Source organism: Triturus cristatus, chromosome 10, assembly GCF_964204655.1.
Source record: "Triturus cristatus chromosome 10, aTriCri1.1, whole genome shotgun sequence".
Classification (NCBI taxonomy): Eukaryota; Metazoa; Chordata; class Amphibia; order Caudata; family Salamandridae; genus Triturus; species Triturus cristatus.
Genome location: NC_140593.1, coordinates 529570064 through 529595873, shown reverse-complemented (window position 1 = coordinate 529595873; position 25810 = coordinate 529570064). Strand labels below are relative to the sequence as shown.

Here is a 25810-nt window from a genome sequence, read left to right as displayed (position 1 = left end):
TTAATAATCCTGAGTTCTACAGATTATGTTGTTTTGTCCCACATGTTTCGGCCCACATGAGCCTGTTTTAATCTAAATCATCTATTCTGAGTTGTAAGTCAGAAAATACTGAGCCCTATATTGCTTTACTTTGAATGGACGGTTTAATTTGTTTGATTTGAGAGTCTGATTATAGTTAGTGCAATTGAAACATGGAAAATAGCCTTTAAGAATGTTTTTAAAAGGGTTTTGTGTTTCATTTGGTTTGTAGAAATCCACATTAATTTATGAGCTCCTGGATTTGCTAATTTTATTCACAGAAGTTGTGGGACTTCCCTCTAGGCTACATCTTTGGTTGACAATTGACAATGTTCTGATACAATATTTATAACTTCACTTCATAGGGGGATTAGGTAGTCTTAAATGTAAATATATCGTATTCCTATATAGTAGACTTGAATTTAGGAAAAAGCTTTTCCTCATTCAATAGCTGCCTTCATTTAGTCAAAACTCCGGATCAGAGGGCAAAACTATGAAATCTTAATGCTTTGTTTTATTAAAGCGTGTTTCGGAAAACAAAAACTGAACTGGCAAACTTTGAAATGCTAAAGATACACAATGCTACCTGAGCCTTATGCTTGAGGCCAATGTATATGCCAAAAAAGGGCCAATCGCATTCTGCATACAAGAAAATATTAACAATTGTAGGTTACTCTTTGAAGCAGCTTCATGCCATTATCCTTGAGATATTTCATAGGTTTAGATCACTAGGAAACTCCATATTAAGCTTTTCACCAATATCGCTTTTTCCTTTAGAGATTACTTAAATCTAATCATTGTATTGTCTTGCGCTAAATTGCCTCATTGTCTTCAGTTGTTTTCCAAAAGTTGTTTCTTCAGAAATAATGCCTTTTAGTCACAGAATAAGTCTCTATGGTAACCTTTGTGTTAAACTCCTGGGATGGAAACATGTGGGAACATATAATAAACCCTGTCACTTGATTTCCAATAAATGTTGGTAAATTACGTTCAAATAATGGACCGCAGGTTCTCCTATAGTTAATTTAAGCTAATGTACGTTTGTTATTCATAGAGGTCAATTCATGATGGCAAAACTGTAGTTATCCTTCTGAGCCTTTCCAAACACCAAATGTCACCAAGATTACGCATCCAATATCTCAATTTCTTTGCTACTGCTGTGTTATTGCTGATATACTCCTGGTGTTTGCTTATGATAGGTCCATATTGGACTCCTTACAGTGCCTGCCTATTGGAGGTTTTTGTGTTAAAGTATAAAGTGTAACATTTGTATTAAATGGTTTCTGTAGCTTGTGGGTGTGATTAGTACAATAATTTCCATTCAACACTCTGCAGTCCTCCCTCATTACAAATCATGGAGTATAAATTCTGGACGTTCAGTGTAAAGATCATCTAATATTCTGGTAGCAAATTGAAATCACTGACTTTATTTAAAAAGTCTCCAGTATCTTTGAAATATGTACTGAATTCTTTATCCGCCTACTTCAGAAAACAATTATGATAGATGATGAGTTGTTGTAACAATAAAGTAATGCCCACAGTTATGGGTATTCCTAGAGAGTGAATGTAATCCTTATGGATTTTGGGTACCAAATCAAAAACCAGTGATATTTAATACTTATTAATGAGAAATTGTTTATTTTTTTTCAGTAATTTGGTTGTTTTCAGTTCTCTTTCCGTAATGAGCTGCAGTGTATTGTTAAGGTTATTTATTGGGTCATATTTAAACTTGTAGATTTCCCCATCACTTAGTTGATATAACACCTCAGTAAAAGCCTTCATGAATGAATACCTCAGTGACCACTAAATTATCAAGCACTCTGCCCTGATCTACTTCCCTAACTACTGTGTTGCAGTTATTTGCAAGTATATCAAGCAATACTTATTCCTGCTGTGTAATGCTCTTCATTATGTGTGTAGGGCAATTTCTTAATAGCCATGAGTTTTGTTTCTTCCATTAAATAGATAGTGGGGTTATTTAACTGTGGTTAAAAGTATGTTTAAAACTAAATTCATTATAATACGACTCTGTGAGAGGTTTGAGAAAGTACATTTAAGAAAAAAGGTTTTAGTTGAATATTTCTCGGGGATTTGAATACATCACCTTCCAGTAAAAACTTCATTTGTGATAATTGATGGTGTGAAAGGTAATTCTTCTTGTAACACTTGACTTTCTTGAGGAGACTAATGATAGTCAAGAATATTGCTGGCATCATCTTTGTCTAGTTGGTTTTTTTTTTGTTTTAGAAGGTTATTATTGCAGGCAGGCAGTTTGATAATCACATGTATCTCTTACATATTCACAGTGAGAAAGTGCCTCTTTTTTTGTGTGGTTACCCCCATATTTTTTAGATTGATGCTGCTGGTTTTGGAACTCATTGGGGCACAGCTGTCCAGTCCCCCGTCCATGTGCTGTTAACCCCTAAAACATGGTAAAATTGCCTAACTACTAATTGGCATGTTTATCTTAAAAGTAGGCCATAGTATATGGTTGAGGAAATACACAGGTGGCATGTGGAAGTTAACTGTCACCTGTGAACTACAGTAAATGTTGTGCCATCCTCTAGACTGACAAGGGAAACATGGCTTCAGGCCTACCACTGTAGCCCGACTCCTCCAGCTTTTAAACCTGCAGGTGAACATTTAAAAATAACAACCCTATTTTGACCAGTAAATAGCCACCATTAATTAGGCCTAGTAGCCTACAAGGTATGGTGCCTAGTATTTTAAATTGGTATGTAAAAACATTTAATGTTGGCATGCACCTACAGTGACTACCCCCCTCACCCTAACCACCTCTCCCCCTTAAGCTGTTTTCACTGTAAAGGGCTATAGCTGACTTTTGAGAAAAACTAAAGTTCAGAAATATCTTATATCTCTATCTCTAGTTTGGTACAAGTTGCGAGAGTTATTCAAACAGTATTTTTAATGCTTATTGAAAATCCAATTCATTAGTGAAGTTGAATGTTTAAAAAATATATCTGAAATATTCCCATCGAGGTCTATGTAGGAATTTCGGATGGCTCCCTCCTTCCAGGACATGAAGAGAGAAGGGTGACCACAACCAACCTCCTGCACTCATCCCAGGTCTGGACTGGCATCAATACTCTGAAGCACCCCTTCCTGGTCTATCGGAGTCCTCACTTCCTTAAACAGTTCCTCCAGCACAGGTGCTGGCAGTCCTCTACAGCTGCTTCCCTCGTGGTTTGCTTGCCACCCCCGTGATGACAATTCTTGATCCTCCCTGTGTGCCACTTCTGATCTGCTGCTGTTGCCGGGTCTGACTGGCAATCAGTTACTTCGCGCTGGCCTCCTGTCCTGCCTCGTGCCACCAGGTGGCTGATATTGCTCGGCTTTCCTGCACCGACTGCTGCATTCCTTTCAGGGTGGCCACAGGCTCCCTGTGCGTTTGCCTCCTCAGCAGGCCACCAGGTGGGACAGTTATCGGCTACTGCAGCTCTCATCTTGTCCCTCAATGTGCTTTGTGTCAGATTATTAAGTGACTGGTGCAGATCTCTCTCAAAGCACAGCCACCTTCTTAGGCTCCTCAGCCATGCCCCTATAGCTTTACATTTTAACTATCTGTTACTGCTATATATATTACACATTTTCCTAAGTTAATACTGTCTGCTCATTGCCTTACCTACCAGTGGGTTGAACTACGGTTCAATTTATTTAAACTTTGTTTACCTGAAAAAGGTTGAGGCATTATTATTTGTGGTCAACGTCCATCCATTTAAATTAATAATCCAATTTCTTACATTTACACATTTTTTTGTCTTGAATTTCTTGTTCATGTTTATCATTTTTTTTAAGTTCCTTCAGCTGGCTTTTTCCAATTGTATTGGTAATCGTTCCTTTTTAATTGTCCATTGAACATTTAAAGAGTAATCTAACACCCCTTATTCAAAAATTATTTCTGGTCCCTACACAGTGTTGGTTTGAGAGGTATTTAACTACATCTTAGTCTTCTGTTAGATATACTTTATTTCCCAATGTTGAGGTGTGTAGTGTTTGTCATGTTTGTGCCTTTAGAAGGTTATATGTTTGTTTGGTACTTGTTCATTAATGATTTAGCAGTCTATTATATAACTTCTTTCCAAATAATTTCAGTATACTCTCTCAAGTTTATTACCAGCACAAAAGTATGAAATCAATTTGGTATCATCAAGAAATTGTTCATTGACTAAATGTGCATGGTGCAGCTTACAAATGCAGCATGAAACCATAGAAACGTGTATGGTTTTCATTTTTACTGTACCAACAGATTTAACTCAAAAGAAGGTGGCATATTTTCCTGATGACTGAATTCTTATAGCCTGTAATACATTGAATTTAATTTATACCTTGAGAATCAATTGAAACTAGTGTAATGAAAATCATGTTTATGTTAATAAATAAAAATGTATTATGAATCTTATTAAAGAAATATTAGATTATCAACTTTTTTATTTCAAGAGCTATTTAAACACTAAAGTCTGTGGCGGACTAATGCACCATATGCACATAGCCAGAGAAAGAATTCCTGATGATAATCAAATGCAGAGCTCTCATATAGTTACCTCTAGCATCTGAATTACCTTTTCACCTTAAAGTGCATAAAGTTGGAGCCTCTAAGTTCTGTCAGAAACAATCATGAATTGAACCTCACTAAATACTTTCGGATCAGTGCACTAAGATTTTCTCATGGAAATGTTTCCATCATATATGTGGGTGAACATTGTGTGATGTAGTTTCATTGTACCAATGGCCTGTTTGAATGAATTATTTTATGATTTGACTTGATCTAGAAATATTGGCAAATGTCATTTGTTTGCGCGCGTTTTCTATGCTATGCACTCATTTCTAACTTTAAAATCGAATGTACATGAATTTCGAAATGAATTTTCGATCAGGTTCACTGTGGTAAAATTGTGCCAAAGAAACTTGTACTGTGAATAAATTCTCGATTGTGTTGGTTGAACCTGTGTGTAAAGTATGAGAATAAGCCATTGTTTCATCTGACTGGATTCCATTTTAACAGAGACTACAAACTAAGATGAGGACAAAAAGAATGGTGTACTCTACATAACACTTTTCAGAGGCCTTGATACTTGGTAGTGACTGAAAGCCCAGATGGCTAATGAACAACCCCATTGAAATGGATTCACAAATAGTAGGAAAGTGGTCTTGAGCTGATATCTTTTTTAAAGATATTGGGAAATAGAGCACTGATTGTGGCACTAGTCGGATACTTCTCCCAAAATGTAAAGCATGTTATATGGATAGGTTAAGAGAGGGATGTAATTGGTGCATATACTTGCTGTTCACCTCAGGTAATTACATTATTTTGAAATTGTCAGTATCCACTGGTACATTTCTGATCGAGCAAATTTTATAACTCTATAGGACATGAAAAGTGGTTAACAAATAATAAAACAATTAGATGACATTAATTTGGGAACATTATTGAACTACGCTCTGGGGAGTAGGGGGGCTTATTCACTGTAGGCTTCTCACCTATGATCTTATGTTAGCCTGACTTGCTGCCCCCCTTGCTCTTCCTTCATCTTAAATCTTAATTTGTACTTTAAATTTATTTCTCTTGGGCTTAACTTTGACATGTTGCCCTCTGATCCCTGTATTTATTCACTGAGATTTTAGCAATTCTGACTTTACCTTAGAGGTTTATGTATGGAAGTGTCAGACTGACAGTAAATGTGAGCTGTCCTAAAGAATAACTTTAACTAATTTTTATACATTTTCTTCATTCTGGTTTTGTCTATTTATGCTGTGTTGTTTCTTTTTTCTTTATCTGACTAAACTTAATTGATCGAGTTAATGGCACATACATAAGTTCGATAGAGCATTAGAGGTAACGTGTCCACATTAACAATGTATTCAGAGTGATTCTCATATTTGCCAAAATTGTAATAATGTGTCAAACAATATGTAATAAACACTGTTTTTATGGGATTTCCTACATTCCCTATTATATAGGTTGCCAGGAGTTAGAGAAACAAGGATACTCCTCTTTCAATGAAATAATATGTGATTGGATTTAACGCCTTATATATCCTGTTTATCCACAACACTTACCAGAGATATTTAAGCTCACATACCTTGTAGTTTTATAAATTGGCAGCCATATGTAAAATCATAACTTTACATTTGACGATTTAGCTGATACTCTATCCTTCTTTGTTGGGTTCCATATTTATTTTTGGATTTTGTATTGTGTGGGATCAATGAGGTTTCAGGGAGGGAAGAATGTGTTCTAGAGACTGTCATGCTAAAAATGTATGTTTTATGCAAAAGATTTACAGAAGAGCAGTGGTTTAGGCCACCACTGCTCTACAATCTGTTCCACTTGAATAATATTTTATTAAAGTCAGATTGAATAAGGACATAGTTATTACAGAGGCAGCATTCACATCTCAATAGCTAGAAAACCCATTTTATAATGTAAGTGAGATTGGCTTCCTTGATAGAATCGCACTGGTCGTCTGAACACACCATACAGGAGGCCCATTTTGCCATATTTGGTGCATATTTTCGTGAGGATTAAGTGGAAAAATGTAAAAAAAAAAAACTCCTACTACTCACAAACATTGATATTCACCAATGTGGCAGGATGGGGATAGGTGGAATAAATTAATTTTGTCTCCGCTTACCCTGGTATGGCCAGCACTTGGGGATGTTTATAAACACACCTCAGCTTTGCTATCCCATGATAATTGCTGGAAAGGCTCTTCCAGTTCTTTCTAGTGAACTACTGATTGCTAAAAAGGGGACTATTCATCTGAATAGTTTCCTATTCATTCAAACTGCAAAGCTGTGCTGCCAAGATCAAGACTTGTTTCACTGTTTAATGTCCCATCTGTGGTAGAAACTGAGGACAACAGGTTGAGTGTGAGAGAAACCGATATGAATTTATTCTATTGAGAAATCAACAGAATTTAACTGAAAAATAAGGTTGCTGTCCTGGCAACTTCCCAGCTAATTGTAATCAAGAATGATGCTATATATGTAATAGAACTTATGTCGCTAAAAGATTACCAGTTTGAAGGAGATTGTGTCAGTTAGTCTTACAGAAATATGTATTACAGGAAATAAAGGACAGCTTAGCTGATCACTCTTACAATTGTAATAACTCTTCTTTTGGTGATAATATATTGCTTCAGGTAAATGCAGTGCATGCAAACAGTTTCAGGGTTTGGGAAAATCAGTTCATACTTACCATTTTGCATGTGTGTGAAAGATTTTCCTCATATTACATCTTTGCCGAACTGGTAGACCTAGGTTGAATTGATTTAAAAAGTTGGATAGAGGGATAGATGTCAAGCTGTTCCCCATTTTCTTCTTATTCTCTTTACAGTGCCTGCTGAGCCAGACTTTGGTCCCTCACTGCATGCTCATTGCAGACACCGACTCCTCCAACAGTTGGGAATAAATACATGCTGGTACTATGAAACTTGAAGTGGACTACATTTCTGTGAACTATGAAATATCCTCTTATTATATTCATCAAATGAGTGAAACGGACACAGCAACTGAATAAGATATGAAGGAAATGGGAACCAGCTTCAAGATCCTCTTATTACAATGACTGATAACAAGACTTTGTCAAGAGAGTTCATCCTTCTGATTCATCTAGCTGTCTCAAGCTGGGAAATTGAGCTGATTTCATGCGTGATAATTTAATTCAATAGAACTTGCATTGAATAAGTGCACATAAAGATCTGTTAACACATCCTATTTGCTTCCTTTTTTGTAGCCTTTCAAATTAGAAATGTGGGAGGTTAACTAGTACTTTGCTCACACTGGCAAATGTAACCAGAATTAGCAATTAACCTGTGAGATTGTAGTAATTTGTCAGAGATTCACAAAAATATTTACATTTACGGTCGCAATTAAGGAGAAGGGCTATCAGCTATCCTAAGATTCTTTGGAGACTACTTGAATGTAAGTATGTATGTATGTGGTATTTCCATAGCGTAAACCTACACAAAAGGCTATGGAGCACTGTACCGGTCATGTTTCCTTCTGCTGTTTAAGAATATAGAAAGAATCATGAGAAAAGAATGTGTATGTTTCTACAAAGTAAAGTCATCAAAAAGACAATATTAATGTGCACTACTTCTAATGTAGTGATATACAGTTGGACAGAAGTGCAGTACCATTATTTCAAATCTTCTGCACTCATGGTGCTTCAAACTAGTTCAAATGGTGGATGAAGGCAGCCATTAGTAACCCAGTGTGATAGGTTGAGTCCTTGCTGTGGATCATATTTCGCCAAAATCTTTGAATTTACACCCTGGCATAGACATTTAGATTTTGTCAAGCTGGCCACAATGAAGGAAGAGGTGTTTAACCACCTGGTGTCACTGGCCCACCAAGCACTAAATGTTACCCTTATTCTTACGTGATGAATGCTGTGACTGCTTTGATACCATTGTTAAAATTATAAAATGCCCCCTGCCTTCAAAATCAACATGAAATGCTTAGATTATTCTGATGTTGTATCTGTCTTAATATAATAGGGGGGAATTCAGCCCATCTATTCTTACATCAAACTTTAAAATGAATCTTATTACTCTGCCTTAAACATTGGCGTGCAATGCTTGTCTTATGCCTGCCAAGCACGTAATACATATGAGAAAAGAGGACAAGCGATGAATGACTTGGACACAAGCATGCACAGCATTAACGATATACTTCAATTGCAACAAACATTAACCAAGGTCAACTTGACTTTTCTGGTAATATCTCATACTATATTCTTCATCAAATAATCATCAGCAAAATGATTTTCAATACATTGTACATGTCACTTTTACAATCATAAGATGTGTTAAACAGTTCGATTTCCAAATTATAAATGCTTGAGAGTCTTCGCCCAATGCATTTCGGGACGAAAAGGTCCCTTCGTCAGGGGCAACACCTGTCAAAAACCATATATATGTATTATGTCCACTTCAAGAGCTACTATGTGGTATACTTACACAACAGTACTAATGTTAAATAGGAGAGTTAGTAAGTCACCCTCAGAGTAAATCCAGTTCCGTGTCTTTGTAAAAGTCACCCTTCCATAGACGTAAATCAACCATACTCAATAGTCCTATGGTCTTCCATCACCGTACCCCAAGTGCCAAACACCTTTTTAACCTTGAAGTACACTCATGTATATATAATCTTCAAGCAGCCTGAACATTAAAAATCTCCGAGCCGGTCTTGCTCAACCTTTGTATACAAGATGGAACATCTGAATCGTATTCCTAAAATATGCAAGTACATAATAAATATCCCTCTCATTATCCGTTGACAAGAACGTACCTGTGAGCATTCAGAATCATGAAAAATCTCCTGGTGTGTCTATACCATTATCGTGCCATCAGGGACCGCCAATGCTGAAGAGCTGTAAACCGAAGCAACCGCCACAGGGTAATGTGTAACTCCTCTCGTATCTATGACGATACATCTAACTCAATTACCAAAACATAAAACTCCGTGGGGCGATGAAGCATCCCCAATATCCCCAATGTTATCTCCCCAATGCCTTGCCTGGTAAACTCGATAAGGGTCTGCTGCTTACTCCAACACGGTGATTCCACCCTACGCCTTCTACCGGTTCATAAGATACACGCGCAAGTTGCGTGTTCTCGCGAGACCACCCATCCTCAAAATCGCCGCCGCCATCTTAGAGTGTCAAATATCAAATGCTTAAAAACAAATAAACAGCATTCCGCGTATCAAAGGTAGACCGTCGATACAAAACCACTGTCAATGAACACTCAAGTAGTTAGTCACGTGAGATGTCAGTTGTAATTATTCTCTTGTAACACCACAGTACTCTCGAGCTGTATGCGATTATATCATGTTTGACAGTACATTTACATAGTGTATTATCACATACTGCAAGATCTGATCTTCACTCGAGTTACAACATTCAATGTATGTGATAATACACTATGTTAATGTACTGTTGAGAGTACTGTGGTGTTACAAGATTATTATTACAAGTGGCATCTCACGTGATTAACTACTTGAGCGTTCATTGACAGCGGTTTTGTATCGGCGGTCTACCTTTGATACGTGGAATGCTGTTTGTTTTTAAGCATTTGATATTTGACACTCTAAGATGGCGGTGGTGATTTTGACGATGGGTGGTCTCGCAAGAACACACAACTTGCGCATATAGCTTATGAACCGGTAGTAGGTGTAGGGTGGAATCACCGTGTTGGAGTAAGCAGCAGACCGTTAGCGAGTTTACCAGGCAAGGCTTTGGGGAGATAACATTGGGGATATTGGGGATGCTTTGTCACCCCACTGAGTTTTATATTTTGGTAATTGAGTTATATGTATCGTCATAGATACGAGAGGAGTTACACATTACCCTGTGGCGGTTACTTCGGTTTACAGCTCTTCAGAATTGGCGGTCACTGATGGCACGATAATGGTATAGACACACCAGGAGATTTTTCATGATTCTAAATGCTCACAGGTATGTTCTTGTCAACGGGTAATGAGAGGGATATTTATTATTTACTTGCATATTTTAGGAATAAGATTCAGATGTTCCACCTTGTATACACAGGTTGAGCAAGACCGGCTCGGAGGTTTTTAATGTTCAGGCTGCTTGAGGATTATATATACGTGAGTGTACTTCAATGTTAAAAAGGTGTTTGGCACTTGGGGTACGGTGATGGAAGACCATAGGACTATTGAGTATGGTTGATTTACGACTATGGAAGGGTGACGTTTACTAAGACACGGAACAGGATATACTCTGAGGGTGACTTACTAACTCTCTTATTTAACATTAGTACTGTTGTGTAACTATACCACGTAGTAGCTCTTAAAGTTGACATTATGCAAATATATGTTTTTTGACAGGTGTTGTCCCTGACGAAGGGACCTTTCCGTCCCGAAATGCATTGGGCGAAGACTCTCAAGCATTTATAATTTGGAAATCGAACTGTTTAACACATCTTATGATTGTAAAAGTGACATGTACAATGTATTGAAAATCATTTTGCTGATGATTATTTGATGAAGAATATAGTATAAGATTAAATACTACCAGAAAAGTGAAGTTGAATTTGGTTAACGTTTGTTGCAATTGAAGTATATCGTTAATGCTGTGCATGCTTGTATCTGTCTTAATACCACTTTTTTGAATTTCATTCTGCTACCGAATCATAGCAAGAAAGTACACATTTTTTGGGATGGGTATTTGACGGATGCACTGATCAACAGTAGTTGTTCTAGGTGCAAAGAAAGCAGGGAAAATGCAAACATAAAAATATGCAGAGATGGAACATTTAAAGCAATGATGTATAGCAGTTCCTTCTGGGTCCATGAGAGGGGTGCACTGGTTGTGCTTAACTTGCAGTATTACTGGCAATCTGGAAGGCCCTTGCTTACCTTACTGAAGAACTATACGATCGGCAACCCCATACCTTTTATTAATTTGTTGCTTTTTTCTCTAGCACTGGGTAAATAGTCTCCAAATAACATGCTTTGATGTAATTCCTGATTCTTATGGCTAGGTTAACAGCCCACTCTCTAGTCAGATTAGATTTGCCATACATTTTGTCAGTGGTTGAAGGAAACCCACATTGGAATGCAGCATATTTCATGTTGCATATTTCTTTGATTGCAACTCGTATAGATGAAACCAGGCACCCATCGCTCTATTCGGACTGCCTTTGCTGGTTAACATTGTGAATTGATTCTAACATTTATGCATATATTTTTTTGATTTATTTGCTTTACATTGTTCATTAATTGTTCATTAATTGTACAAGGAATTTCTTTATCTGAATGTATAATACACACTTATTTAGCTTCGTTGTATTTAAAGATGGCGGTTGAATTTGCAGTCAATTGACAATTGTGTTTACTGGTCCTATTATGACGTTTTCTGTTTTCCAATTACTCAATATGTGTATGGCATGGATAACATAGCCCACCCCATGTGTGAACAAAGCTTGGTGCCAAAACGTGCCACAGGGGCTGGATTTCGCTTAATAAAGCAAAATAAAACCAGTTTGCGTGCATGTGCATCTTCTTGACTGGAGATTGTTGGAATTTTGGAGCCAGCGGCCACACAACACTCCATGTGCCACTCCTGCAGTGGCAGCTTGCATCAAGGAGAGATGTGCCATATCTATAGAGATAAAAAAATAAATCCCCCACTTGATTCTTTTTTGGACACTGAAGATAATGCTCTTAGAAACTCAAATACAATTATAACTTATCTCACTTAACTTGAATAATACCCTTTTCCTATCAATATAAATTGATAGACATGTTGCACGTCTGTGAGTTAAGTTACTATTTTCCTATTTACATTTTGGCCACTACAATTTAGAACAATATTTAAAACAAATGTTTTCAGGTGTGCAGTATTTATGGCAGAGTATATTGCATGCACCTAGCTCTAAGTTAGGAAGTAGAATATATTGAGTGAGTTGCTCAAAGTGAGCGGATTCTACTTGTGCTAACAACCACTTGGTTAGTCTTCAATCCAAACTGCTAGGTTTTATTAACATACGTATGTGGAGTTTGTGTATAATTTGTTTCAGAAAGATAACCTATGGTAAATCATTTGGTGTATTTGCTTTGCATATTTTAAGTGAACAATTGCATAGCTTCAGGTCCCAAAGTCTGCCTAAACTGTCCTTCATAGTGTTAGTGAATGCAGCGGTTTGCTAGAGTTGCGTGAAGATAGATAAGCTCAGTGTTACACCTGGCATCCTTTAAGTGGTTCTCCCCGTAACGTTTTGCCTTCAGATCTCTTGTTTTTCGGACTTCTTTTTGCTAGCCTTACGACTCTGTGCTCCTTACCACTGCTAACCAGTGCTAAAGTGTTTGTGCTCTCTCCTTACAACATGTTAGGTTGGCCTATAGCCAATTGGCGTATTTAATTAACTTGTAAGTCCCTAGTAAAGTGTCACTACCTGTACCCAGGTCCTTTAAATTTAATGTTTCTAGTAGGCCTGCAGCACCAATTGTGCCACCCACTTAAGTAACCCTTTAAATGTGTCTCAGGCCTGCCATTTCAGTCTGTGTGTGCAGTTTTAAACTGCCCCTTTAAACTGCCCAAAATAAACCTTTTGCCAGGCCCAAACCTTCTTTTTTAATACATATATTTCACCCCAGGGCAGGACCTGGACAGCCTGGAGGCCAAGATGCTTTGTATTTAAAAGGTTGGGCATGTACTTTTAAGTTTTACATGTCCTGGCAGTGAAAAACTCTCAAATTCATTTTTCACTACTGCAAGTCCTACCTCTCCAATAGGATAACATTAGAGTTACTGTATCATATATTTATAAGTGTAATTTTCAAATGGAAACTGGTAACTAGTTCATGTTTAGTGTTTCTGTGCTCACAATTTAAATCCTAAGTTATGGTGAAGTCTGATTTTAAATTACAATTTTGAAAATGCCACTTATAGAAAGTAGCTATTTTCTTGCCTTAGTCATGTGGTGCAAATAGCCTGTCTCTGGGTCACATGACTTGATATAGTGGACAGGCTTAGTGTATTCCTCTTAGACAGCTACACACAATGGGGCGCTTAAGTGTGACTGGATGGGCCAGCACTGGCAGGAAGACAGGGAGGAGCTGGACCCAGCCCTACTTACACTTGAATAGGGTATGTCCATACATAGGGCTGCATACCCCCTGTTGTTAGTCTGAAGCCAGGAAGGCAGGGCATCTGTGCACTTAAATGTCCTGCCTCTAGAAGCTTCTCCCCACTTCAAAGGCACAACTTGGTATATATACTGGACCTCAGACAGCACCACTTCAGTACACTTCAGGACCTGGTGATACTCTATTAGGAAGAAGGACTGCTATGCTGCTGAAAGGACTGCCACTTTGCTGGACTGCTGCTCTGAAGGCCTGCTGCCCTCTTGCTTAGATGAAAAGGACTGGACCTGCTTCTCTTAAACCCAGAATCCAGAGTGCCTCTAGGGTCAAGTAGGCTGGCTGCCTGATCTGAAGCCTCATGGACTCAACAGTCTTCCAACAACCTTGCACCTGGAAACTCATCTTTGAGTCTACCCTGCCATGTCATGCCATCCCAGTCCTAGATTCTTAGAAGTGGGCTTAAGGTACTCTGCCAGCCTCTGTGGATCCAGCGAAAACCGACGCTTCTACTCCACTGTGCGGCACAAACCCAAGCAGGACCGACATATTGCCACTGCTGTGTGGATTGTACCAGTTTCAAAGACCCGCGTGGCCTCCACAGCCTTATCAGAACCACCTCTGAGCGATATATTCTCTGGGCAGGCCCTAGCATCCCTCATCACGACAGCCTCAACAATGACGCCGGACTCCTCATGCTCTTCGGAACTGACGCATTACCCCGACTGCGGGCCCCATCCTTGATGCTGGACTTCACATCCAAAACCTTGTTGATGGGATCCTCAACAACTAAGTGGACCCTTGCATCACAGCCTCGCCACATCTTGGAACCGATGCATCGCTTCTGCTGTGTGACGCATCTTTGTCACATCTCCTTGCAATGCTCTGTAAACCAGGATTTAAGGTACTTTGTTCACCTGACATAACTGGGTCCCTGAAGCTGGCCCATGCTCCATCATAGTTAGCCTGAACATGTGACTTTGTCCTGGTTCTGCACCACCAGATATCCACATTTGGCACTTTGAGCTTTTTGGAGCTATGTTCCCTACAATTTTTAAGTTGCATATCTCTGGTTCTACTGATTGGGTTTTTGTGAATTTGGTCTTGTTTTATTTATGTAAGAAAGCTCTATCTTTCTAAATTGGTGGTGGATCCTTTTTTTGTGATATTTTTACTTTATTACTATTTGAAGTGTTGCACAAATATTTCATAAATAGCCTCTAACTTATGCCTCACTACTCTGTGCCAAACTACCAGAGGGTAGAGCACAGGTTTATATAATGGTGGCTTGTGCCCCCACCCGGACGAGAACCCTGATGAGGATAGTGGTTGCTCCTTAACTAAGGCTCACACTCCAGTGAACCAACAACCCAATTCCTTACACTCAGACTTTGGAATTCATCTCAAATCAAAACTCTGAAAGAAACAGTTAGTTATAGACTCCTCTCCTTAGAATTACCCCCCCGGCGTCCGACTGGATCCGAGACGTTTTTCGTCAGCAGTACCCCTGCGCATCAGAAGGTGGCGTCGGTTGACTCCGCATTCGTCATCGGCATCGTGGTCGCTGGGGCGACATTGTGGAAGCTACATAGACACCGCCCTCGCACGCTGACATCAGTTCTTTCTTTTTTCCAGCCAGCGAGCGCAGATCCGCAGGGAAGGGTACGTCCGTCACTTTTTGACTGACTTTTTTTCGACTTTTGTTGAATTTGTTTTTTGAGTCCATCGACTCCTGGTGCACCGGCTCCGGTCGACGTTGTTACGCCTTCCCCGGCGCCAATTCCACTGGCACCACGTCCACAACCTGCGTCGGCTGTGTCCCAAGCCAACATCGAATCTGACCCCCACCTCGAGGTAGACACAGAGTCGGATACGCTGGATCTGACGCCGGCCTGTACTTTTGTGCCCCTGTTCTACCCTGGCTCTTTGAGATCAGATTGGCATCCAGAGGAGGGTGAGGAGGACTGGGAGGGGTCTGGAGATCCTTTAACTGATCAGTTGGCTTATGAACAGGACTGGAGAGAGAAACTGGGGGAAGCCAGTGGTCTGCATATGTCACCAGACCTTGGCATGTTGTCTCCTCCTACTGTGGCTACGGAGGAGGGAGCGTCATACACAGTGGTGTTGCGTAGGGCGGCCGAGGCTCTCCACCTCGAGCTACCTACGGTGGCAGTCAGGACTAACCTCCTAACAGAGGTCTTTCAACTGGCAGCAAGCTCTTCGGAGCTCCTGCTACCGTTTAATGAAGCCCTCATGGACATCCTTTTGGGCACCTGGTCCAGGCTGAACACAGGGGCTACTGTGGACAAGATGATTGCCCGATGCCACCGCCTGGCCCCAGGTGACCCCAGTGCCTGGAGGAGGCCCGGGCCGTGCTCTCCCATGCATTTTCTGAGGGGATAGACGCAGCAAAGTTTACCATCTGCTGTGTGTTAGATACCGCCGACGCACTAGGCAGGACGATTTCCACGTCAGTAGCCCTTCAACGCTATGCCTGGTTTTCCCGGGGATGTCCAATCCACCCTTATGGATATGCCCTTTGATGGCCATCGCCTTTTCGGTGACAAGGCTGACAACGAGTTGGAGCGATTTAAGGACTCACGCGCTACGGCCAGGTCCTTTGGCCTCTCCACCGCCCGCCCTGCGCAGTCTGCCTTTTGCCCCTTTCATGGCTATGGAAAGGGTGCCATGCCACGTCCTGCCCAGGGCCACTGGCTGGCACAAGCTGTTCAGCCCCGGTGCGGCCAGGGCATGGGAATCAGCGCCTTGGTTCTGGGGGCCAGCGGGTGGGCCAGTCCAACACAACCCTCCTAGTCTGACCTTTCAGGGCCCCCAAACACCAGTGGGCGGAAGGATTCGCCATCACCACCTCCTGGTGCACCATCACGTCAGACAGGTGGGTTTTGCAAACAGTCCAAAGGGGCTACTTCCTCCCCTTCGAGACTACCCCTCTATCCATGCCACCTAGGTACCATCGCATGTCGGAGGATCATCTGGCCCTTCTTCAGCAGGATGTTTCGGCACTCTTGGCCGAGGGATCCATCGAGCACGTTCCTGCCCCAGAAGTAGGTTGTGGTTGCTATTCCCACTACTTTCTGGTGCCCAAGAAGGACAAAGGCCTGCGTCCTATCTTGGATCTCAAGAACGTCAACCGCTTCCTCCGGAAGGAGCAGTTAAAAATGTTGACGCTCACTCAGGTCTTGTCTGCCCTCGACCCTGGAGACTGGATGGTAGCGTTGGACTTGTAGGACGCTTACTTTCACATCCCCATCCTTCCAGCCCACCGGCTTTACCTGCGGTTCATGGTAGGCCACGAGCACTTTGTTTACCGTTATCCCCTTTGGCCTTACCAGCACCCCTCAGGTGTACATTAAAGTGATGGCAGTGGTCGCAGCTCATCTGCGCAGATCCGGGGTTCCAGTCTTCCCCTATCTCGATGACTGGCTGTTGAAGGTGAGTTAGCCCCAGGCTGATGTCTCCCACCTCCAGACTATGGATGACCTCCTGCATTCGCTGGGGTTCTCTTCATCGGAGCGGATCTCGACAGGACACAGTTTCGGGTTTATCCTCCCGAACAGCGAGTCCGGGATATTCGGGCTAAGATTCCGATCTTCCAGCCTTTATCCCGGGTTTCGGTCATGGTGACCCTCAGGTTGACCCTCAGGCTGCTGGGTCTGATGGCCTCCTGCATCCTGCTGGTGGACCATGCCAGATGGGGTTGTATGTCATTACATCGCATATCAATACCACGCGGGTATTACTACGCGATGTCAATGACAATGACATGCCATTACAGAGCAAATTTTTACCACGACTATGCCTTTACCACGCATGCCATTACAACGCAAAGGCATGCGTGGTAAAGCTATACTCATGGTAAAAGTTTGCAAGGTAAGGGACTCCACCCTACCCTACCCTAAACACTAATATAGTACCCATGCACAACCCTCCCCCGACCCCCAGTCCTCTCCCTACAATAACACTACACTACCCCGCCCGAACCCCCCGAACTACCTTAAACACTACCCCATGCATGACCCTCCCCTACCCCATTTCAGTCCCTACACTGAAACACTACCCTGCACGACCCCCCCGATACAACCCTAAAACACTAGACTACACTACACAAACATTACAACACTACCCTAAACCACTATCCCCAGCACAACCCTGCCCCTACCCCCAGTCCGGACACTACACTGAAACACTAACCTGCACGACCCCCCCCCAACATTACCCTAAACCCTAAAACACTACACTACCCTACACAAACATTACTACCCTGCATGACCCACCCGACACTACCCTGAAACCTAAAACGCTAGACTACACTACACAAACACTACAACACTACCCTAAACGGTGCACATCGTTGTGACATGGTTAGCCATTACATCGGCTACGCGTTATTACATCTCATGTGTTGTAATGCATGCGATGTAATAGCACTGCGTGGTAAAAACCGCGGAGAAATGGCTGTTTCCCACCAGATGGCATATGCGGGCTCTGAAGTTCTAGTGGGCACAACATCTGGGGAACCTGTCTGGAAATAGGGAGGCTACAACAGCGTTGGAGGGGGCAAATAATTGCGACAGGTTACTCTTCTTTTGCCAGAGGGGCCCTTATTTGGGTCAGACCGGGGACACAATTCAGTCCGGAGGCGACAATAATTGATCCACTTGGCAGATATGTCCTCTCTAAAGGGCGACTCAATGGGAAGACATTGGTATTGGGTTCAATCTATGCCCCGAACAATAATCTGAGTGCACTTTGGCAGACGCTGACTAGCCAGCTTTCGAACTGGTGTGATGTTCCTTGGTTGCTGGGAGGAGATTTCAATGCAGTGCTTGACACCAGACTAGATAGATCATGCCCGCCACTTATGCAGACAGCTGCAGCTTCCAATGCTCAGGGAATGGGAGAGTGGTTAAATCGCTGCGACCTGGTAGATGTTTGGTGATCCCTCAACCCGTTGACACATATGTATTCCCACTATTCTCATCCACATGACCTGCATGTCCGCATTGACCGATTTGTCACAAACTATCAGATATTGACCCAATGTGTGAGTGCAGACTACCTGGGCAAAACTCACTCAGACCATAACCCGTACTGGCTAAGCATACAGGGGAAATGGGACCCACTGCGCGTGTGTGGAGGTTGCAACCTTTGGCACTGGAAGAACCCCCATTTAGGGAAGCAGTTGGCACGACAATTCACACTTATTTTGCAGAAAATAGAGGCTCGGTGACAGACACGAGCGTGTTGTGGGATGCAAGTAAGGCCACGATTAGGGGTCAATGTTTAGGATTGAGCTGGTGCGCCTGTAGGCAACTGGACAGTGAAATAAAGGATAAAGAGAGTAAACCGACGGGTCTGGAAGCTGAATTGGCGTGAGGCATAGACACGAAGCGCGTGATAGATGTGCGGAAAAAGAAGTATGGAGAGGTTTTGGTACGACTGTGCTGTTTGAACTATGCGTCTCATGCAGCATGCACACACGCGGCAGCAGACAGAGTGGGTAGACTACTTGAACGTATGATCAAACAGGAACACTTGCCAGTGCCCACACTGTGCTTACAATCAGCACATGGGCGCCTCCTCACTCAACATGAAATAAATGCAGAGTTTACGGCACACTATGCCAATGTGTACAGGTCGGTGCATAACATTATGCCCCCAGACACAAACTCCTTCCTTGTCCCACTGACCCTGTCCGACTTACTGACGAACAACGAGTGAACTGAACAAGCTTCTAACTCTACTAGAGGTCCAGGTGGCTATACGCTCCTTGGCCACAGGTAAGGCCTCGGGGCCTGACGGTTTACCGACTGAATAGTATAAGGCTTATCAACAAGACTTGGCACTGCAGTTACTCCGTGCCTTCCAGGAGGTACAGGAGACGGGGACCTTACCTTGCACCTTACGGGAATCTCTCCTGATATCGTTACTGAAGCCAAATAGAAATGCGGAACTACTTGGTTCCTATCGCCCGCTGGCGCTTCTCAATACGGATTACAAAGTACTGGTGAAAATTCTAGCATGTAGACTGTCCCCTCCAGTTCCTTCTCTGGTCCACCCGGACCAAATGGTTTTGTGCCTGCGCGCAGCATGTCATTGAATTTATGCTGCCTCTTTCGGGTCGCGCACTATTCCAGAGCTGCTTGGGAATCCTCAGGCTGCCTAGTACTTGACCTAGAAAAGGCTTTCCATACTCTGGAATGGGAATTCTTATTTGCAGCGTTGTACAAATATGATTTGAGAGATGAGTTCCTGGGTTTTGTTCGGTTGCTTTATACCCAAACAACCGCCAGAGTCAAAACGGGCCCATATTTGTCAGAACAGATACCCATTGAGCGGGGCACATGACAGGGCTGCTCATTGTTGCCTTTGCGCTTTGCGCTAGCCATTGAACCCCTAGCCGCGGCACTGCGAGTGACGCAGGAGGAATGGGGAATCCCGCCAGGTGACTGTCTCCATGGTGTGTCCTTATATGCTGATGATCTACTCATATACTTGAAAAATGTTGGGCTGCCTTGTGTGGTTGTGGAGCGAACGTTGCTAGAGTTCGCGGCCGTATCGGGACTCCGGGTAAACTGGGACAAGTCCTGCCTATATCCCTTCACAGCCACCGTCCTGAACTGTTAGTTGATCCTGGATGGCAGACTGGTGCAATGGCAGCTAGCGCCCTTTCGGTATTTGGGAATACATATATACAGGGACCTGACAGATCTCCACGAGCGCAATCTGGTACGCACCATCACGTCGGTGAGAGCACAGATGGCCTTTTGGGGCACACTGCCATAAACAGTCATAGGGAGAATTGCACTGATAAAAATGGTGGTGCTCCCACGCCTGTTGTATTATTTTGTAAATCTACCATCCTGTATCAGGCCGCCACCGTTTAAGGCACTCGAAGCAGACCTGAGGAAGTTTATTTGGGGCCCGTCGCACAGTAGAGTGGCCATGACCAAAATATACCCCTCGACAGCTTGTGGTGGTCTTTCATTGCCACATATGGAACAGTATTACCTTGCTGCTCAACTTCAATGGGTTACGTGCTGGTTGAGTGCACGTCAACTAGATAACCTGGCGACTCCGACACCGGCTCTCCCCCATTCCCGGGTGGTTGAGCTGTTTCATCGCAGTAGGAAGGGCAAGCTGCCAGAGCAACTGATGCTAGATGTAGCCCATTATGGTTATCGACGTAGCCTACAGCTCACGCGAAATGTGCTTTCATATGCACCATCCATTCCTATCGTGCACCATCCATTCCACGAGTGCGGAACTGACACGGTGGGAGGAGGCAGGAGTGCTGACAGTCGGAGACCTGTTTAATGAGGGTCAGTTATTAACCTTTGAAGTGCTGGCAGAAGACATAGGGTTGCCACAGGGTCCATTTCTACTACATGCAGCAGTGGTACACACAATGCAGCTCAAGTAGGGTAATCTAACGCAGGAACCACACACACATCTAGTGATACAATACCTACATGAATTGGGTACAGGCTGACATCTAGTAAAATGGTTTGGGGAAGCACTGCGACGCTGCAATTTACCTCAATACGTGCCCACTGGGAGGCAGATTTGCTATGCCCCTGCCCTGAGAGCGAATGGTCAGCTATTCTAGAGGGTCCCACTCGGATCCCCCGCAATGCAAGATTCCGGCTTATCCAGTACTATATAGGTCATAGAGCCTATCTAACACCAGCCAAGATCAATAAGTATTTTAATCGGACAGATGCCAGCTGCCCGCGATGCGATGAAGTTGGGGCCGACTTACTTCATATGGTCTGGTCCTGCCCAGACATACAGCAATACTGGAGAACAGTCACTATGTCTTTAGTGCAATGCACAGACATTACACTGAATTGGACCTGGAAGGGGGTGCATAATGGGTTTATACTACAGAACTACCAAACAAAAAGTGACATCACGGTATATAGATTTAGGCCTTATAATAGCCAAGCGACTGATCACAAAACGCTGGAAGTCACCTGCTCACCTGTGGAGAGGGCCTGGTTTCAATCGTTGCTCTGCTGGGCACAAGCAGAGAGCATAGCACTGCATAGGGAGGACGCAATAGGAATCCGTAGGCAGCCACTGGCAGGTTGCTGTGACGCGATCCTGGCGGACTTTCGTATTATATGGCAGAATCAGCCTGCCTAGCCCACTCGTTCCTCCAACAGAGATGCGTCCCGGTCCTGAGTAACATAACCAGAACGCATACTCCGCGTCCTTAACCTGCTCAGACATAACATAACATGTACTTTTGTATAGCGCACGTATCACCCGAAAGTCTCAAGGCGCTGAATAACAGATGTATATTGTTACCCAACTCAATGGTACTCATTTTATCAACCTCAGATGGATGAAAGGCTGAGTGGACCCGCCGGGATTAGAACCTGTGACCATGAGGTCGAACACAGGCCCCTACAGTGGATGCATTTGTCCACTGCGCCACCAGACCCGGACATATAGGTGCGGAGCCAAACGCATCGCCCCTCACTGACTGTTATCCAAGTAAACTCACATTATATATGGCAAGTGACCATTGCACGATGTGCATGATGTCCGACAGGAAAAACTCTATTCAAAACATACCTGTGCGCAATAAGCCGGTGAGCGACGAGTACCAGTAGCAACAGGAAATTGGAAGTGTATCGTGTTATCACGTGAAACCAGTACAGTTATTACTATACGCAGGAGTCAATATGAGGCTCCCTTTGGTTTATGTTCATGTTGTGTTGTATACAGTTCAATTCTTAACCTCTCAGGCTGCTTAATTTGAATCAAGCAGGAGTACCATCATGTTGATAATGTACTATTGGTTAAACTAAATATGCATTATTGGAACACTGCAGTAAGTGTAATGATACAGATCATTTAAAAATGTATGATAATAATACAGTCTAAAGTGTACTGAAATATTGTGAAATTGCATAACCTCCAAACTTTAAAAAATAATAAAAACACATTTAAACAAAAAATCAAGGGAATCTGTCTGATGGCGTCCAGATCTCGGAGGGCACTGCACACCAATTGCAGTGGTGGCTTACGAACCAGTATTGGGTCAACGGCAGATTCCTCTCCCTTCCTCAACCAGAGTTCACAGTGGTGACCGATGCATCACTTCTGGGATTGGGCCACCACATGGGGGAGGTGAATATCAGAGGCCTCTGGTCTCCGGCGGAGTCCGGGCTCCACATCAACCTTCTGCAGCTTCGGGCGATTCATCTTGCACTTCCGGGGAAGAGTAGTGCAGGTGTTATCTGACAACACCACTGCCATGTGGTACTGCAACAAACAAGGCGGGGTGGGGTCATGGACCCTATGTCAGGAGGCCCTCCGCCTCTGGACATGGCAGGAACATCAGGGCATATCCCTGGTGGTTCAACACCTAGCAGGTTCTCTGAATGCAAGAGCGGACAAACTCAGCCGCAGGTGCATGATGGATCACAAATGGCATCTTCACTCGGAGGTGGTGCAAGGTCTCTTGCAGCAGTGGGGAGAGCCTTGGTTAGATTTATTTGTCACCGAAGAGGACGTGCAATGTCAGCAGTTCTGCGAATTGGAATTTCCAAGGCGGCACTCATTAGGCGACGCTTTTTGTCGCGAGTGGAGTTGCGGTCTTTTATACGCCTTTCTGCCTATACCACTTCTGCCCAGAGTGCTGAAGCAGATCAAGCGCGACCGGGCCCAAGTCATTCTCGTGGCTCCGGGTTGGGCACGAAGAGTCTAGTATCCTGAGCTGCTCAACATGGCCATCGATCCTCCGATCAGACTGTCTCTTCGGGAGTATCTTTTGTCGCAGCAGCAAGGGACGGTCCTCCACCCAAACCTGTCCAGCCTCCACCTCCTTGCGTAGAAATTGAGTGGCGGCAGTTGACGTAGTTTGACCTGCCTCCCGAAGTCTGCGATGTTATCTTGGCAGCTAGGCGTCCCTCCACTAAGACTGTATACGCCTGCAGATGGATTTCTTGCATGGTGTGCAGCAAAGGCTGTGGATCCCCTTTCCACCCCTCTTTCTGAGGTTCTCTTGTTCCTCCTTTCTTTGGCCCAGCAGGGCTCTGCTCTGGGCACTCTAAAGGGCTACCTCTCGGCCATTTCAGCCTTCCTGATCAGCCTTCTCTTTTCAAGTCCCCTGTTGTAAATAGATTCCTTAAGGACACTACTCATCTTTTTCCTCCTGTTCCCTTCATAATGCCTCACTGAGACTTGAACTTGGTTCTTACCTACCTCATATGCGCTCCCTTTGAACCGCTACATAACTGTCCTCTCAGACTTCTCACTTTGAAAACTGCCATTCTGGTGGCCATCACCTCTGTACGCAGAGTGCATGAGCTACAAGATCTTTCTTCCAAGCCTCCCTTTCTAGCTGTCCATCAGGACAAGGTCGTCCTGAGAACTAGACTTTCCTTTCTTCCCAAGGCGGTTACTTCTTTCCACATTGGCCAAACCATCACTTTGCCCACCTTCTTTCCACCTCCGCATCCTTCAAAAGAGGAAGAGAGGGTCCACCGTCTGGATCCCAAATGTGCTCTTTTCTTCTACTTGGAATGCACAAAACAATTCTGGGTGGACAACCAGCTCTTTGTTGGTTACGTGTACACAAAGAAACGTCGGGCCATGCACAAACGAACCATCTCCAGGTGGGCCGGTCTGTGCATCAAAGCTTGCTACTCTTTGGCCTCAAGTGGGGCTGCATGCCCATTCCACCAGGGCGACACCAGCTACTACTGCTTTGGTACGAGGTGTCCCCCTAAATTACATCTGTCAGGCAGCTACATGGGCATCGCTGCACACATTTACCAAACACTACTGCCAAGACAGCCAAGTCCGGAGAGACGGCTTCTTTGGCCGTTCTGTTCTCCAGGACTTTCTGGTGTGAACTTGGTTCAAAGACACACCTCCAGGTTGGTATTTCTGGGGTATCTAGTCTAAGGTTAAGGTAAGAAATCTATAACTGTTTCTTTCAGATGAACAAGTTACTTGCCTTCGGTAATGATATATCTGTTGGTTATAGATTCCTTACCGCCCCAGCCATCCTCCACGTTCTGCGAACTGACTTATAGCGTTAAGGACTTCCTTTCAGGTCCCTAGTTTTGTGCACCAGTGCTCAGTGTCTTGCATGGCTCTGCGCTTCCGGTGTGGAAAGTCGTGTACAGAACTGGCGTCAGTGCGCGAGGGCGGTGTCTATGTAGCTACCGTGACATAATCCCAGCAACCACGATGCCGACGACGAACGCTTAGTCGACCGATGCCACCTTCCAACACGCAGGGGTACTGCTGATGAAAAACTTTCTGGATCCATTCTGACGCCTGGGGGTAATTCTAAGGTAAGGAATCTATAACTAACCTAAGTTTCTTAGAGATATATTGTTACCGAAGGTAAGTAACTTGTTCGTTATGCCAGCTCTGTGTTTTATCTTACCTACTTAAAGTATTTTGGATTATGGAAAATAAATCTAATGTTGAACTTGGTTGTACTAAGCAACAATGTATTATGACGGTGACAGTGGTCAGTAATTCATGATATGTGAAAATTGACTCTCCTACTGTCAACTTGCATCATTAGTGGAAATCTGTAAAGACCTTACTGCCAACACTTGTGGTGTGTTATAACTACTGTATTCCAAAGGTGCAAAACTCATTAAAGATCAAGGCAAAAAAAAAGAGAATTGCACAGAAGAAGCAGAGGAATTCTGGTAACATGAGCACCCTAACCAAAGTGATGCTTAAGTGAAAATGGTAGATTGTTCCATTACTTCAAGGACAACAATAGTTTTCTTATTAGAAATGTGTAATTTAGTTCAATAATACCTGGAGGATTGGAAGTAAGTTTTAGCCAGTTGGTTTTACAAAAATAGAGCGCAAGTCATTTTTTTACAACCTTTAAGAGAAAAACTGTATTTTTCAAATAAATATCCTGCCCAAACTGGTTATCCGCCATCCAGTTATTGATAGACCAGCTGCATTTTAACAGTTTTTCTGATTTTCTCCTATTTGTGTTGGGGTGATGTAGACATGGCAGCGTAGGTACAGTCTTTAACCTGCGGCTTTGCCTCAGGTTGTATGCCTTGTAGGGCAATGGGGAGACCCGTGTAGGCTCGACCACCACTGGCCCACACTAATCCCTGTCTTCAACTTTGTGACTTTG

General features: G+C 43.2%; 1 protein-coding gene and 1 long non-coding RNA gene across 2 annotated transcripts in view; both read left to right on the top strand.

Annotated features, from left to right (window-relative positions):
* LOC146789686 (uncharacterized) overlaps nucleotides 1-7750 on the top strand; it is a 188608-nt gene extending 180858 nt beyond the window's left edge. The window contains exon 2 of the long non-coding RNA XR_014970142.1: nucleotides 7376-7750. This is a non-coding gene — a long non-coding RNA (uncharacterized LOC146789686). The remainder of the gene's footprint in view (nucleotides 1-7375) is intronic.
* DPP6 (dipeptidyl peptidase like 6) overlaps nucleotides 1-25810 on the top strand; it is a 2129336-nt gene that overhangs the window by 181443 nt on the left and 1922083 nt on the right. The gene's annotated exons all lie outside the window — the stretch shown is intronic.